This window comes from Setaria italica, chromosome VI, assembly GCF_000263155.2.
Source record: "Setaria italica strain Yugu1 chromosome VI, Setaria_italica_v2.0, whole genome shotgun sequence".
In the NCBI taxonomy this organism is placed as follows: Eukaryota; Viridiplantae; Streptophyta; class Magnoliopsida; order Poales; family Poaceae; genus Setaria; species Setaria italica.
This window is the reverse complement of record NC_028455.1, coordinates 35,576,341-35,593,847: the sequence shown is the minus strand read 5'-3', so window position 1 is coordinate 35,593,847 and position 17,507 is coordinate 35,576,341. Positions and strand designations below refer to the sequence as shown.

The following is a 17,507-nucleotide window of genomic DNA, read 5'->3' as shown; positions in this document are numbered from 1 at the left end:
GCGGCCGGGGACGTGGTGTGCAGCGGCTCGGCGGACAGGACGGTGAGGGTGTGGAGGAGGAGAACGGAGAACACGGGGTACACTTGCCTGGCTGTCCTGGAAGGCCACGGCGCGCCTGTGACCGCGGTTCGTTCGGTGGCGCTTGTCTGCAGCGGCGCATTGGATGGTGAAGTGAAGATTTGGAGCGTGCTTGTTCCTTGCTTGCTTGAAAGATAATAGCAATCATGTACAAGTACACCCAAGATTATCAGGATCCCGATCCGCACTCTAGTATTTTACGCTGGTGATTCACAATTCTAATGTGCGAAAAAGTCAAGTACAAAAAATCAATCTTCTTTCTATCCGCCGGTCTTCCCCATCTCGTTAGTGCTCGTTAGTGCTACAATCAGGGGCGAAGCCAAGTTAGGCTTGCCGAGTGCACAGTCATCAGGGAAAAAATAAAATTTCAGAAATTAGAACTTAATTTCCACCACTTGTACACTTCCTGAACTCCGATGCGTGCACCACCATCTGGCCCAGCAGCCCACGCTTGCTGCGCTTGCATACTTTCTTTGCAGGCAGGACAACGCAATAAACAAACAGGTAGTTCAAAGCATTGTATCAGAAAAAGCCCACACGGACGGGCCAGTGGTCGTCTGCTAACAAGCCAAGTGTGCCGCGTGCATGACGAGCAAGAGTTGCACTAGTAGAAAAACCACCTTCCATCCCCAACAAAAATCTCGGTTGTTTTTGAACCGGGACTAAAGATAGTCTTGGGGCCAAATTTTGTAGTCTGCCAACCGGGACTAAAGGAGGTTTTTGGTCCCGGTGAAAGATCCAACCCTAAGATGGAGATATTTAGTCCTGATTAGTTAGTCTCAGTTGGGAAAACGACACCCGAGAAATTGTGGTTGCTCAAAATGCAAAAACTTCATCGTCCAGGTTCCAAATTGCAAGTTGCAAAAGATGGGGAGGCATCATTCGCTCATCGCCAGCTGCTGCAGCACGCCTCCTCGCCAGATCGGTGCCCACGGCCTCAAGCTGCTCGTAAGTTTCCTTTTCTTTTTCTCTCCGCTACAGCATCCTTCCCGAATCTTGTTTTGCTCCAAATTTCAATGGTATGCAACTAATTTCCTCACAAATGTTTTGGGTGCAAATCAATTTGTTTGAAGTAATAATGTAGTGTTTCAATTTCTTTGGTCACCAATTCTGATTCATTCATTTAAATTGCAATGTTACGGTCTGCATTTAAAGGTTTTAATTTTGCAAATTGCAACAAATAGGCAACTAAGAAAGGATCCATCAATATGTGAGACTTGGGATATTGGAGTAATATACAAAATTATGTAATTGGGGAATTGGTGTAATAATATTGGAAATATTTTTTATCTCTTAAGTATTTTGGAAGTGTCCCTCATGCATACTTGGAACATTCTAGAAGATTGTGGAGATCTCAAGAGACTAACTTTCCCATGTATAAGGATCATGGGAAGGTAAGAAGGTTCTAGAAAATTGGAGAGAATGTGTGAGTCATAATTATCATGTTTCATGGTGAAATGGTGAATACTCTAGGACTAGATATTTTAGCATGCTAGAAATATAAGAAACTAGATAAGGATGAGGAGGGTTCTAGAGTTAGGATATTTTGTATTGAAGAGTGTGGAAATTGCTACGTGGAAATACCACAATGATCATGAACACCTATAAATAGAGGTGCCCCCTTCCCTCCTAGTCGATTTCTCAACAATGTGTAAGATAATTATTAGCATATACATGCATAACATAGTGTAATTAATAAAGACCAGACAGTCAGCTGAGAGACATGACCTACCAAAAGCCTTTGGACTTATGACTATATTTGCATTGAAAGTCTAAAGTTTAGCACTAACTCAACCAAACAAAAGGGTTAATCGGTGGGCTAAACTTTAGTTAAACCTAAAAAACTGTAAAAGCATAGGTGTTGGCGCTAGAAATCGGTCAACCGAATCCCAGCGACCGACACACGACCCGGGAGAATCTGCTTAGCTCCTGTTCGGGTGAATGCCCTGGTGCGGTTCGCGCGGCGTGCCAGCCAATCTGACCTGTTGATTGGCAAGGAAGAACACGTGTCAAATTCAGTAACTACGATCGGCTAAGTTTCCGATCGAGAGAGCTTATCGGCAAATCGGCCGATTTACTGTGATGATGAAATCGGCTATAAGACAGCACGATCCCTGTAGCCTTGTATACAGAAAAATACTAAAGTAATCGGTACAAAGCTTGTAATAACGGCACTAGGAAAAGATCTAATCGGCAATGAATGGATCTAACAACAGAAAGTAATGAAAGCCGATACTACCGATTCCTAGCGGGATAACTGGTGATAAAAACTAGGGAAACAGGTAAAAACCTATTAATCTAGTTGATATCGATAACTGATGAATAAATCTAAACGAAACGACAGCGATGCGCCGGAAGTTAAAGCTTAGATATTACTCGATAAGCGGAACTTACAGAATTGGCCGGAGATCAAGATGATGCAGTCCTGCCAACCCGCACGAACTCGTGAGAAGAAAAAGTAATGGCGAAGTCGCCTGCTCGAAAGTAAGTACGAAGAAGAAAGTAACTTGTTGTATTGATTGATTGTTGTGTTTACAGATTTACCAAGGTAGCTATTTATAGCCCCGTACAAATAATCTTCTTAACCGACTAGAACTCTATCTCTAACTCAAACAGAAAACAAAATATCTACAAGCACAACCCGTGCTAAACTAGTTACCCCACGCTTCGTGGGCTGACCCCCACCTTATCCTTCCATCTTTCCAAGCCCATACAGGCCCAACTAGTCCATCTTCCTGATCGGCCGATTTCTTATCGGCAAAGGATTGCCGATTGGGAATCTGGCGTATTCACCCTGAAGCGAAGTAAAAGCTGCCGGCCGATTCCGCATTATAGCACCATTTGACCGATTCCCAACCGTACTTCTTCGACTTCTTTTCTCCTTGGCGCCGATTCTACTGATGACGAAATCCGGCGTCAACACATGCCCCCCAGTTTCGGAGTAAAACACAGTCTTTTACTTCGAAATTCTTTATAACCTCCCTTCCGAAACGGCCGCAGTGAAAATATCCTTCCGTTTCACGGTCTCCCGGCTGATCATTGCAATTTTTGAAACGGGCGCCCACGACAGCCACTACCCCGAAAAACTCGACGCGCCGGCGCGGTGAAAATTCCATCTTTACCCTCTCCTCAGGCACCCTATAAATAACATTTCACCGCAGCTTATCTTCAAGCTCACGTCTCTTTTTCCAACGCGCGCGCATCCTTCTTTCTTCAATTCTCCCTTGCCATCGAAGTCTTCTAGTTCCAGCTCCTGTCACTTCTTCCCCTTTCCCTTCAATGGCGACTCCTTCCGGCAATTCCCCCGCACGCGATGCTCCAGGGATAGCGCCTCCAGTGGTGGTAGCGACGGACGCCACTTCTCCCGCAGATGAAAAAACTTCATCAGAAATCCCAATGGCGGTCCCCGTCACGGCCCCGTCATCTGCGTCTGCGTCGGCGACCACGCCGATTACTCAAAACTTTATCCCGGAGGTAAATACCGAATCCTTCACCTATCGGCAATATATTCCTCTTAGATCTACTCCTTACATTCATATGCCCCTTTTCCTTTTTTAGGCGGTTAGACATAGAATTACTATTCACCTCACAGGCAGTCCTGGCCTTGTTTGCCTTGGTCCCATGGGAGACCCAGATCCGGCGGATCTTATAGATTTGGAAACTGATCGGATACCCTTCAAACGGTCCGATATGAACTTAGATCAATGGGCAAGCACTTTTAGATCTTGGCCGAATGAAACTCCAGGTTGGAGAGAATGGTACCAACGGGTGGCTGCATCAAAGAGCGTTTCGTGGGACGAGCTCAAAATCGGCCAATGTATCAACCTCTCCCTGTCTCAAATGGAGAAGAACGAGCCGTTAGTGATGGCGGCTTCCTATTTTTGGTCTGACGCACTTAATGCGTTCTTATTTGGACACGGTCCTATGACCCCCACTCTGGCCGATGTGGTCCTCTTGACCGGCCTGGACATATCTTCCCCTGACAAACCTTTCCAACTTCTGACCGTACCGTCGCATCGGCTGGACACAAGAGAAATCGGCGGCTGGAAGGGCTTTATTAGTAGTAACAAAAAGACCGGTACTGTTGAGAACAGGGAACACACCGCTTTCCTGATGATGTGGCTAGAAAAACACCTTTTCTGTGGAAGAGCCGCCGGCCCAACAACCAACACCCAATCTTTAGCTGAAGCACTGTCTAGAGGAAACCATATTCCTCTCGGGAAACATCTTCTGGGTGCCGTGTACCATATGCTCCATCAAATCGGCACAAAACTTTCCAAGGGAGAACCAATCGGCAACCCAGGTGGGCCTTGGTGGTTTGTCAATCTATGGTTGAACCTTTATATGAACAGAATTACCCGGCAACCAGTGGACCATATGATGTTTCCCAATATCGAATCGGAGGAGGACCCTACCGAGCGTCGCCGATGCATGTCTTATGGTGAAGCAGCGTCAGCTTTTCCAGGTTGTGCGTATTCCGCTACAAAAGTAGCCGAGTACTTTCGGTGCTTTTATAATGGATTTAATGAGGACGCAACTATCTGGTTTCCATACCAGCGAGACATTCCAGTTTTCGAGCTCCCCTCCTGCTTCGATTCAACTTCTGGCCGGTTTGATGAAGATCTTTATGAAGAACTGATCAAACCTGGACTTTTACCGGCCAACTTCTTTTCGGGGAAAGATGCCCCCACATACGAATTCTACAACCCGTCTACTGCCGCACGTCAATTCGGCATGGGTCAATTGCCGATACGGGTGTACTTTGCTGGCCGAATTAAGTTCAGAGAAGCGCTTAAAACTGGCCTGGACTATTGTCGGCTGCGAGACCAAATTCCGGACTCCAGTACGATTAATTTGAATAACTGGCTATTATATCCATTTGCCATCCAGCCGTTCAAACTTTGGTGGGCCGAATGGAAGCAATTTCTATTCTGCAATTCAGCATCGGCATACTGCAATCTTCTGGACCCGACTAACATTGACCCAAACGCCGAGGTACTTCTCATAGCCGATTTTTATCCCTTCTTATTCCTCTTAACATAATCGAGTACTAATGATTTTATTACTTTAGGCCGAGAATCGGACCCCTCCGACACACAGCCGCAGCGGACGACTAATAGAGAATTATCCATACACTACTTATCCCCTTATCGGCTATGACGCTCCGTCTGTCGACGTGATTGTGGGCCGATCGAAACAAGTTCATAAAAGGACCACTAAGAAGACCAGTCGTCGAGTCCGGGCTCGTACGGGATCGGCGGATCCTCCTGTGCGCGTATCGGCACAAATTTCGACCGCACCACCTTCTCAGGTCATTCAAGGTGCCGATACTCAAACCATGACGCAAGCTGGGGCGGCCACCGCATCGTTGTTGTTGGAGGCCATACAGGTAAACCTGAGTTGCACTGCCTCCGATTATTATTTTGATATTAAATTTTCTTTAACCTTAAACCGCATAGAGCATCTCTACGGAAATACCACAATCGGCAGCAGCCCCTCCAGCCATTGACGCGCCCCCACCTCCTTCTGTTGAGGTATAGAACTTTTCGTACCGATTTCCTTTGGGTATTTACGTAATGTATTTATTCAAACCTCTGACACAGGCCATCGGCACATCAATCGCTCTTCGACCGCCGATTTCTTTTCAGGGGGCTGGTCCAAGCACTGCGCCGATTATCGTGGAGTCTTCTTCATCTGATGAACCCGTGGCGCAGGCCCCCGAGCAAGGCATGGCGGCTTCTCAAGTGCAACATGAGGAGATTCGCTTCAAAATGGTAATTTTCTGTTTCGGCTTCTATCTTAGCCGATTTGCTCTTACTTACAGCTGATTTATTTCTTTTCTTTATTATCTCCAGGAACAGGACACCCCTGACAACAGCCTCTTTTCTTTTGCGGTCGCCCTCTCCGACGACGAAGAGGTTGCTTCTCGCCAAGTCGCCTTGAGTTCCGTTCCTGATGACGTCCGAGCCAAACTTTCCAGCATCCGATCCCTCCTTCAAGGGGACATCGGCCGATTAGTAGAAGACGTTTCACCGATTCGGCAGCTTTTCAATGACGTCAGCGGACGAGTACCAGAAGAGGCGGAGGAGGCCCTGGCGCCGGCGGCCTTCATCGAGTCTATGAGGATCCCGGTCTTCAGAGCTCTTCGTCACATGGCCGATCGCGCCAAGCTGACCAAGGCTCGCGAAGAGGAAGACGCTTTCAAGCGTCAGGCTCAAGAGGCGAATCGGCGTATCCATGTTCTAGAAGATTCCCGCCCGGCGATCATAGGTGAGATAGACCACCTCAAGCGTCGGAGGGCGGAGCTTGCCAAGGAAATGGAGCAAGTGACCAAGGCAATCAGTGCTGAAGAGAACAAACTCCAAGACCTACCCTCTGTTATCGCCGATTTAACACGGGAGAGGCAACACTTTGCTCATGAGGCACTGAGACTCCATCGCAGCGCATCGGAGGTTCCTGGATCGGCGGAAGAAGACCAACGGGTTCTTGACTCTGCCGATCAGATCCGGCGTCGGGCCATCACGGCTATCGATACCCTTCTGGGTAATCTGTAAAACACTGACCGTTTTGTACGAACATTTACTATCTTCTTTGACCGCCCCTCGCGACGCCCTTTCTATTTATTGCCTTCTTATTACCGATGGGACGTGACTTTACCGCATTTTTTATAAATACCGACCTCGGCGCTTACTCCCGGTAGCACCACTCTTGGCTCTCGGTTTAACTTCTCTGCCCCTTCTCATCGGTGCAATTTCTTTGCCATGGCCTCGTCGTCCTCTTCTTCCTCTGTTAACCAGGTGAAGTCTTTGACCTCTGCCTTCCCTTCTTTTTTAGACCCTGAGGAAGAGAATGTCCCTCCTCACTCCTTCTTTGTTTCAGCCTCAACGTCTTAGCCCCGAGCTCGTGCGCGCCATTGAGCGCATTCATTCCGAAGACCCGTTAACATCGGAGGACAAGGTGCTGATCGTGGCTCACCGAGAGGAACTCCAGGACCACATTACTACGGAGGCTCGCGTAGTATTGGATTCCGTGGTGAGCGAAAGTAACCATCAATCTCCACCCGTCAGGAGCCATCATTGTGATGTTCTCGAAGACGACGTCGCCACGGCGGCCCGAACGGTCCTGGACTTTGTGGAGAGGAACGGCAGCCGGCGACCTCCCATCGACAGGAGTCATCCACTCCCTCGGCAAGTCGTTCTCGAAGACGCGGGGGCGGGGACTTCGCACCCTCCCGTGGATCGGAGTCATTTTCTCCCTCGTCAAGTCGAAGCGGAGATTTCAATGAAGGCCATAGAAGAAGAATACCTCCGTCTCATGATAGAGTTAGGTCGGGCTGAGCGGGAGCGTAAGAAAAAGAATAATTAGTTATTGTATTTTTTGTTCTAAGGGCGACTAAATGTTTTGTCGGCCATGTGACCCGTCGCCCGTACCGAATGAATGTAATCGGCTGACCCGGTCAACAATGTGTTCAAACCGATCTGTATCGGCTATGTGTTTGAACCGATTTATTTCGGCTATGTGTGATTGTGTCACGGTCAATTTCTCACGTACCGACCCATATACTAGGGTAGTATCTTTTTAAGTATCTTCCATTTAGAGCTCTAGTAAATTCTTCTCCTTCTATGGTTTCCAAAATATAAGCATTTCCTGGAGCGCATCTGCCGATTCTGTACGGCCCTTCCCAAGTAGGGGACCATTTTCCGAATTTAGGATCTTTCGACCCGATCGGCAACACTAACTTCCATACCAAGTCTCCGGGGGAGAACTGTTTGACTTTGACCTTCTTATCGTACCACCTAGCTACTCTCTTTTTATTCTCTTCGATACTTATCAGAGCCCTTAGTCGTTGGCCGGCCAAATCATCAAGTTCTTCCTTCATAAGAGATGAGTAGTCATTGGCTGACAATTGGTCCTGAAGTGAAATGCGCCTTGATCCTGCCCTCGACTCCCATGGAAGTACTGCATCGTGACCGTATACCAACTGATAGGGAGATAACTTGGTAGCCCCATGACAGGCCATTCTGTATGCCCACAGGGCTTCGGTCAAACATAGGTGCCACTTCTTCGGGTATTCTTCAATCTTCCTTTTGATCAACTTGATTATTCCTTTGTTGGAAGATTCTGCTTGACCATTGGCTTGAGCGTAATACGGGGAAGAATTTAACAATTTGATGCCCATATCGGTCGTAAATTCCTCAAATTCCCCCGATGTGAACATTGTTCCTTGATCGGTTGTTATAGTTTGAGGGATACCGAATCGGTAGACGATATGATCCCTTACGAAATCGGCCATGATAGCCGAAGTCACAGTCCTTAGTGGGATTGCCTCCACCCATTTGGTGAAGTAATCAGTAGCAACCAGAATAAACTTGTGCCCCTTGCTCGATGGTGGATAAATTTGGCCGATAAGGTCTATTCCCCACCCTCTGAACGGCCATGGTTTGATGATGGGATTCATGGCCGATGCGGGTGCACGCTGGACATTTCCAAACTTTTGACACTCCTGACAACCCTTATAATATTTGAAACAGTCTTCGAGGATCGTAGGCCAATAGTACCCGTTGTTTCTGATCATCCACTTCATCTTATGTGCTGATTGGTGAGCTCCGCACACCCCTTCATGGATTTCTCCCATTAGAGTCTTGGCTTCTTCTGTCCCAAGGCATTTAAGAAGAACACCATCGATCGTTCGGTAGAACAGATCATCTTCGAGCAATACATACTTGGTAGCGTGAAAGCGCACTCGTCGCTCCACCTTTTTAGACGGATCCTTCAGGTAATCGGCAATTTCTTTACGCCAATCGTCAGTTGCAAGCTCTAAGGCCATGGCGCCCGGAATCGGCCGATACCCAGATGCGTGTTGAGCGAGTTTGTTTGCTTCCTCATTGCGGTCTCTTGGGACGTGCTCGATTACTGCCGATCTGAATTCTTTTAAAAGCTGTAAGCAATCTTCGTGATGAATTCGTAATATGTCATCTTTGCACTCAGCCCTTCCAGTTAGTTGATCCACAATTAGCATCGAATCTCCGAAGACCTCAACAGAATCGGCCTTGACTTCTCTTAATAATCGTAAGCCTTTTAATACAGCTCTGTACTCCGCTTGATTGTTTGTGGCGGCGGTTTCTATCGGCAGAGAAAAATCATATCTTGCCCCCCGAGGCGATATGAGAACGATGCCGATTCCTGATCCGACTCCGCATGATGACCCATCAAAAAATAACTGCCAAGACGCTAGTTCCACGAAGGCGATCTCCAGCCCACAGTGCTGGGCGACGAAATCGGCCATGACTTGACCCTTGACGGCTTTTGCCGATTCGTACCGTAGGTCAAATTCTGATAAAGCTAAGATCCATTTACCGATTCGTCCTTTCAATATCGGCAGTGACAGCATGTATTTTACTACATCATCTTTGCATACGACTATGCATTCTGCCGACAGTAGATAGTGCCTGAGTTTGGTGCACGAGAAGTAAAGACACAAACACAAACGCTCCACTGGAGGATATCTTGTTTCGGCATCCAGGAGTCTTCTACTAACGTAATAAATTACCCGTTCTTTGCCTTCAAACTCTTGGACTAGAGCCGACCCAATAGCTTTTTCATCGGCTGATAAATATAGTTTAAACGGCTTACCCGTTTGAGGGGGAACCAGGACTGGGGGTGAGACCAAGTATCGCTTGATGTCTTCTAACGCCTTGCGCTGTTCTTCTCCCCATATAAATTCCTGGTCTGGCTTCAACTTCAGAAGTGGTGTGAACGCCTGAATCCGTCCAGATAGATTAGATATAAACCTTCTGATGAAGTTTACCTTGCCGATTAGAGACTGTAGCTCAGTTTTGTTCTGTGGAGCGACGACTTTGTTGATGGCCGCTATGGTCTTCTGATTGACCTCTATACCTCGTTCGTGCACCATGAATCCTAAGAACTGTCCGGCGGAGACGCCGAAAGCGCATTTGTTGGGATTCATCTTAAGACCATGCTTTTTGGTACACTCTAGCACCCTTCGCAAATCGGCTAGGTGTTCCTCGTGGCTTTTGGACTTGACCACAACGTCATCGATGTAGATCTCCACCAGGAGGCCAATGAGTTTGTGAAAAATGTAGTTCATGGCTCTCTGATATGTAGCACCAGCATTCTTCAAGCCGAAAGTCATCACCACCCACTCGAATAGACCAAGATGGCCTGGACATCTGAAAGCCGTTTTGGGTATGTCCTCTTCGGCCATAAGTATTTGATTGTATCCGGCATTTCCATCCATGAAGCTAATAATTTTGTGTCCCGCAGCAGCGTCGATCTATACATCGGCCGTAGGCATGGGGTAACCATCCATCGGTGTGGCCTGATTAAGATTCCTGAAATCGACGCAAACGCGTAGCTTCCCGTTTTTCTTGTACACCGGCACGATATTAGAAATCCACTCGGCATAACGACATTGCCGAATAAATTTTGCTTCAATTAGCCGAGTTATTTCAGCTTTTATGTCTGGTAAAATTTTAGGATTGCACCGCCGTGCGGGTTGTTGGTACGGCCGATACCCTGGCTTTATGGGTAGCCGATGTTCAACAATAGATCGATCTAATCCGGGCATCTCGTGATACTCCCAAGCAAAACAATCCTTGAATTCTCTTAATAAGTTTGCCAATTTACACTTATACTCTGGATCTAAATTTGCACTAATAAAAGTCGGCCTTGGTTTGGTCCCGTCACCTAAGTCTATCATCTCTAATGAATCGGCCGACGTGAATCCGTGTCCCAGCTTCCCGTCTTCTCGGGCGAACTGATCCATCTATTGCGCTTCTTCGGAGCCGACTGCTCGGATCGGCTGTAGGCCAAAATCAGTGACCTTCAGGAAATCGGTTTCCCACACCCTACCTGATATGCATCTGACGGTTTCGCAGCTCCATTGCTGTGCGTCGGCTGCTGCGATGCTGTACGCGGAGTCGGCTTTGACCACCTCGATGTTATCGCCGACCCATTGCACAAGGCATTGATGCATGGTTGACGGGATGCAGCAGTTTGCGTGTATCCAGTCTCGGCCAAGAAGCATATTATAGGACCCTTTGCCATTAATGACGAAAAACGTGGTAGGAAGGGTCTTACTGCCGATGGTGAGGTCGACGTAGAGGGCACCGCGAGCGTTTGACACCTTGCCTTCGAAGTCCTTGAGCATCATGTCCGTCCTGGTTAGGTCATCGTCGCTCTTTCCCAACTTTCGGAGTACGGCGTACGGCATGATATTGACGGCAGCTCCCCCGTCGACCATCAATCTAGTGAGGGGGCGACCGTCAACATGCCCTTTAAGGAACAACGCCTTCATATGTTGTCGTTCGTCATCTTCGGGCTTTTCGAACGTGGCCATCATTGGTTCTAAAGCCAACCGTGCTGTTTGTTTCTCTATCACCGACACATTCTGTTGATCGGCAGGGGTCATGAACTCCATCGGCAATATGAAAACCATACCGATTTCGGCTGCCGATTCATCACCCGCCGACTCATCGTTGCCCTTGTCGTTTCTTTTGGGGCGCCACACTTGAGGCCTCCCTTCCTTTTTGTCCATCGCGCTCTCTTCTTCTTGCTGCTCCCATTGGCGGAGGCGTTGGATTCTCCGTTTTTGTGATTTGGTTAAACCGTCGGGGCACCATCTGGGGTTTATTAGCCTCCCTTCTTTCCCGGCGCGTTCCCATTCCGGTTCGCGTCCTAACGGGTTTTCGTCCGTTACCCGAGCATCGGCCATGTCTTCGAGCCGGCTGTGAACGCTGGCTTTGCTATTTGATTGATCGTGTCGATCGGTCCTGCCCCCCTGCCTATTATGGCTTCTACCTTCTGACCGATCATATCGGTCACTTCTGCCCCCCAGCCGATCACGCATGGAAGGGCGCTGATCATCTGGGTTGCGCCAATTCCTGCTGATCGGTTCTGGCCTTCCATCTCTGGAGAGAGACCTGGTGAACGGCCGATTGCCTCGATAGGGACCGTTGCACTCTGGGCAAGTATCGGCCGATGGTAGCCTGAGGTTATTTTCCCAACAATGGATGAAGAATGGGCATCTCCAGTGCTCCTCGTGCCGACGCATTGCTTCCTCTCGGGACCTCGAACGTTCATGTTGGCGTTGGTACTTTTGGAGCAGGAACTGGGAAGTAATGCGTGGTCCTTCTGACTCACCATTATCGTCCTCCATTCGTCGCTTTCCCTTGATGTCTTCAGACGTAACTTGATTTCTGGGATCGACGGCGCCACTCTTTTTGGCCGACTCGGACGTTAGCACTTTTGTTTGGGGAGAATTCTTTCCCGTGTCAGCCATGTTGGTAGGAAAAGGGTGCTGGTCGATTTTCATTGGTTTGGCCGGTTTTGCCGGCACTTCAAATTTGAGTCTGCCCTGCTCAATGGCCGACTCTATTTGTTGCCTGAAGATTTTGCACTCGTTGGTATCATGTGATGTGGCATTGTGCCACTTGCAATACTTCATCTTCTTCAATTGTTCGGCAGAGGGTATTGTATGGTAAGGCGAGAGTTTAATCTGCCCTTCCTGGAGTAGAAGATCGAAGATTTTGTCAGCTTTAGTTCTATCGAAACCAAATGCTTCCGGTTCCTTCTTGCCGAACAGGCATGATATCGGCTTCTTTCCCTTAATCCACTCTGCAAGTCCGATGTCGGCATCTTCCTCATCCTCTAATTCTTCCAGGAATGCCACTTTCTTCTGGAAATTCCTTCTTGGATCGAATGGACGCACCTCCTGCCCGGACAATCGGTGGACAATCTGGCTCAGGCTCTCGAACTCTTGTGAAGCATATTTCTCTTTAATATGTGGCAGCAGGCGCTAGAAATCGGTCAACCGAATCCCAGCGACCGACACACGACCCGGGAGAATCTGCTTAGCTCCTGTTCGGGTGAATGCCCTGGTGCGGTTCGCGCGGCGTGCCAGCCAATCTGACCTGTTGATTGGCAAGGAAGAACACGTGTCAAATTCAGTAACTACGATCGGCTAAGTTTCCGATCGAGAGAGCTTATCGGCAAATCGGCCGATTTACTGTGATGATGAAATCGGCTATAAGACAGCACGATCCCTGTAGCCTTGTATACAGAAAAATACTAAAGTAATCGGTACAAAGCTTGTAATAACGGCACTAGGAAAAGATCTAATCGGCAATGAATGGATCTAACAACAGAAAGTAATGAAAGCCGATACTACCGATTCCTAGCGGGATAACTGGTGATAAAAACTAGGGAAACAGGTAAAAACCTATTAATCTAGTTGATATCGATAACTGATGAATAAATCTAAACGAAACGACAGCGATGCGCCGGAAGTTAAAGCTTAGATATTACTCGATAAGCGGAACTTACAGAATTGGCCGGAGATCAAGATGATGCAGTCCTGCCAACCCGCACGAACTCGTGAGAAGAAAAAGTAATGGCGAAGTCGCCTGCTCGAAAGTAAGTACGAAGAAGAAAGTAACTTGTTGTATTGATTGATTGTTGTGTTTACAGATTTACCAAGGTAGCTATTTATAGCCCCGTACAAATAATCTTCTTAACCGACTAGAACTCTATCTCTAACTCAAACAGAAAACAAAATATCTACAAGCACAACCCGTGCTAAACTAGTTACCCCACGCTTCGTGGGCTGACCCCCACCTTATCCTTCCATCTTTCCAAGCCCATACAGGCCCAACTAGTCCATCTTCCTGATCGGCCGATTTCTTATCGGCAAAGGATTGCCGATTGGGAATCTGGCGTATTCACCCTGAAGCGAAGTAAAAGCTGCCGGCCGATTCCGCATTATAGCACCATTTGACCGATTCCCAACCGTACTTCTTCGACTTCTTTTCTCCTTGGCGCCGATTCTACTGATGACGAAATCCGGCGTCAACAATAGGTTAGGATAAACTTTAGTTAACCAAAAAAATGTAAAAGTATCATTTAGGCTTAAGAGCCTTATACTGTATTCCATCATGATAAGTAGTGTTTCCATTATGCTTAAATATCTTTATTGTACACTTGTTGCCATAAATTTTGTTGGCTCCGACCCAACTTCCGCCGCCTTTGTTCATTTTACGATTAAACCCACCACCTCTACCTGTCAATTATAGGACGAAATAAGCTATGCCATTTTTAGCATACTTCTTTAGTTCTTCAAAAGATTCATCATATATGTTGATTTTATGTATGTCACTGGGAAGTTCACAATTTAGGTTATTCACATTGTGACAGAATATCTTCAAGTTCACTATGAGAATATTCATCATCAATCTGAAAGATAAGCCAAAATATAAGTAAAAATACAAAATGATGACGGACATCATATGAGAAATTCATAAACTAACAAGACTTACGAGTCTGAATTTTGCTACCAAGAACAAGAAGTCTTTTGGATAGATAATTGGTTGCATGGTTGTTCAGTGGAGAACCTCGCACCTATGGTTTTTGCAAGTGTGCCTTCTAGAATCCGTAAAAGGCAAACAGTGGCTGAAGCATTGGCCAACGATGGATGGGTCTGTGTAATACGTGGAGATCTTTCATGGATTGGAATCCGGGAATTTTTGCAGCTATGGGACCATTTTCTCTCTCTCTCTCTCTCTCTAATGCAATGAAGCGCAGCTCTCCTGCGTTTTCGAAAAAAAAAGTTGTCATAAATTGTATAAGGATCTTGAGCTTATAAATAGAGGCAATGCTAGTTTTGTAAGTTTTATGTTCCCACTATTATTTTTTGCCTTTTTCACAGTGAACAGTGAATTTTGCATGAAACATAGTGTTCATGTTGCGGCGGAAATTTTCTATCCCAAAGTTATGACGTAGAGGGACTCCGCGTCGGAGTCGGACACATCCATCCAGCGCACATGCTTCCCACGCCCCTGGAGGTAGCAGCAGGGTAAAACGGCACAGCATCAGGAGAGAGAGCGGAGGTGGGAGAGCTACGAGCGGTGGCGCGGGATTTGGTGGTCGCTGGAGTGGGGGTGGCCGCTGGCGAGGGGTGGTTGTGAGGACAGGAGGCTAGAGGGCCCACGCGAGCGGGCTAGAATCATCATCATGGGTCTGAATGCGAATGCTTTTTCTTTCCCTTTTCTTTTCTCTTTTTTCATATTTAACCTACAAAATTTGCTTCTTTATTTGATAATCAAATTTATATGTTTGAGAAGTTTATCCGAAAAGAGATATGCACAACAGTTTTATTAACTAAGTTAGTGTGCATTTCCATAGACGTTGAATAACGAAAATTTACGTGTATATTTTTTTAAAAAAAATAGTCATGCAAAAGTTGTGCTAGCAAAATCATGATAAGAAGTTTTCTTAATAATTTTGTTTGTAAAAGTTGTACTTGAAAAAATTAAAAAAGATTATACTAAAAATTTGTCGTCTTTCTGCTTGGGCCGTACGGGATGAAGTTTTCATCAGTACTCGAGGAGGAGTCCGGATGAACATTTGTAAGCAAAACCTGTAGTTATTTTGTTCAGAGGCAAAATGCTATATCAGCTTCAGCTCAGATAAGCTAACAAATTCCCTGCTGTAACTCGTCAATGACCGCTGTACCTAATGTTTTCTCAGTACATAGGTGAACCCCTTTCCCTGCTAATTTCTATTCAATTTTTGTCACAATATAGCACAGTGTGGCCAGGACATACGAAGCACTCGACTAAATGTTTTCATTTTTTAATAGCTACATGACACAGCTGGAAAGACAGTCAATCCATACAGCCTTAAAATGATTTGCAATGGAATCGTTTACAGGAGATGTATGCAGACATGCTGCACTGATCAGTTCTGAACCTGTATTCTCTGCGCTTACACTCACTGCTTAGCTTTCACCACAACCCATGGTTCTATTACACAGCTGCTCTTCAGGCTACTAGCATAGCCCAGCCCAACACGACGTGGCTTCTAGTGTCTTCTCCTCGCTTCCGCGGGTTTCTTCCACCCAGAGACCCACCGACCGCCCACACTCCAGCAACCCAGAATATTGATTTGCAGCGATGCCGCCGGTGGTCTCGAGATCCGACAGGATAGTTCGCCGGACGGCGATGATCGGCGCCGCCACCGCCGCCTTCTTGCTCCTCACCGCCGACTACGGCCCCAACTACCCCAACCCCGTACGTGCGTTTTTATTTATATTACTAGCAGTAGCATAGCAGTACAACTTCCATCCTGACCTGACATTTGTGTGTGTGTGCGTGTGCAAATAATGATATCTGTATGTATGCCTTATTCTTCGGGGAATCACTGCTGTCTTTATGTATGCCTTGTTGCTCTAATGCGAATTAGCAACCTGCTAGATTACCTTGTCAAGACAAACTCTTTGCTTTATTTCCACTGGATTGGATCACCATCGTGCAGTAATCAATACTAGTTCAGTAGTCTGCACGTTTGATTGATCTATTTGCACTGGATTGGATGCCAAATCTGGGCCGGGCTTATTTGTTGACCTGATGGATGATAATTGCACCAAACTTCAGTAACTACACTTCCTGAATGTCTCCCGCATAGAACGAGCTATAGCTGGTACTGCATGCAGACTGCAGAGGAGGATGGCTTTCCGGGGTTCAGTGCTAGCTTCTTCAACCATTCTTTGCTTCACTGCTGCATTCTTCATGCTGTTTGGGTTGAGTCGCCCTCTTGTATAAAAATATAGACAATTGAAAAGATACCCTGTCCGAATCCAAATCGGTGCGAAACCTGAATCTGAGTATGTATGAATGAACGCTAACCATCTAATAATGACCAAGCAAGAATGAGGTCTGCACCTGTGTTTTGTAGCACTCCTTTAACTTGTTGGCTGTTTTTAATTAATCATCAACATAGTATATAGTTTCAGCTTTTTTTACCTGAAAAAAAGGGACAACAGAATGCTTCAGTTTCTGTGAGTGCACGCTCTTGCCTTGCCAATTTTAGATGTTTGTACGCTAGCAGGCTCACAGCAGGTGATATATGCATCGATTTGCTAGCTTACTCGATTATCATGACCTTAATTGCAAATTATTTGCAGATAAGGAAGGCCATGGAGCTCTTCTCCAAACCGGACAGGAGTGTTCATCAAGCTCAACAAGCTGATACTAATTCGAAGCCGGATGGTAGTTAAATAAAGTACTAGTACTAGTGCACTTTCATGTGCCGACTAGCTAGGATCAGTTTCCCCTTGTTTTGTCATTGCACAACAACGTATCCAGATCCAGGTGCTATCGTGAACGTTTCAGTGATATCATGTGCCTCAGTGCCTGCTGCATGCATTATGTCCATGTGTTGCTCCTAGCTGCTGCCATGCAGTCCTCCGGATCTTGGTCGATGTATCGGCATGCAAATCCTCTCGATTCCAGCATACCATCGTACAAGAACAGGATCTCCATTTCGCCTTCAGGGTTGGGAAACGGCAGGTGGCAGATAGATTATACTAAGGGGATGTTTGAGAGGAGGGGGCTAAAACCGTCACATATTTGATA

The 17,507-nt window shown here is 46.7% G+C and overlaps 1 long non-coding RNA gene across 1 annotated transcript; it reads left to right on the top strand.

The window, feature by feature from the left end:
* The first annotated feature begins 15,934 nt into the window (after positions 1–15,934).
* On the top strand, positions 15,935–17,306 carry LOC111257745. The gene is made up of 2 exons (XR_002678324.1): positions 15,935–16,163; positions 17,057–17,306. It is a non-coding gene; the product is annotated as an uncharacterized LOC111257745 (long non-coding RNA).
* Positions 17,307–17,507: the final 201 nt, after the last annotated feature.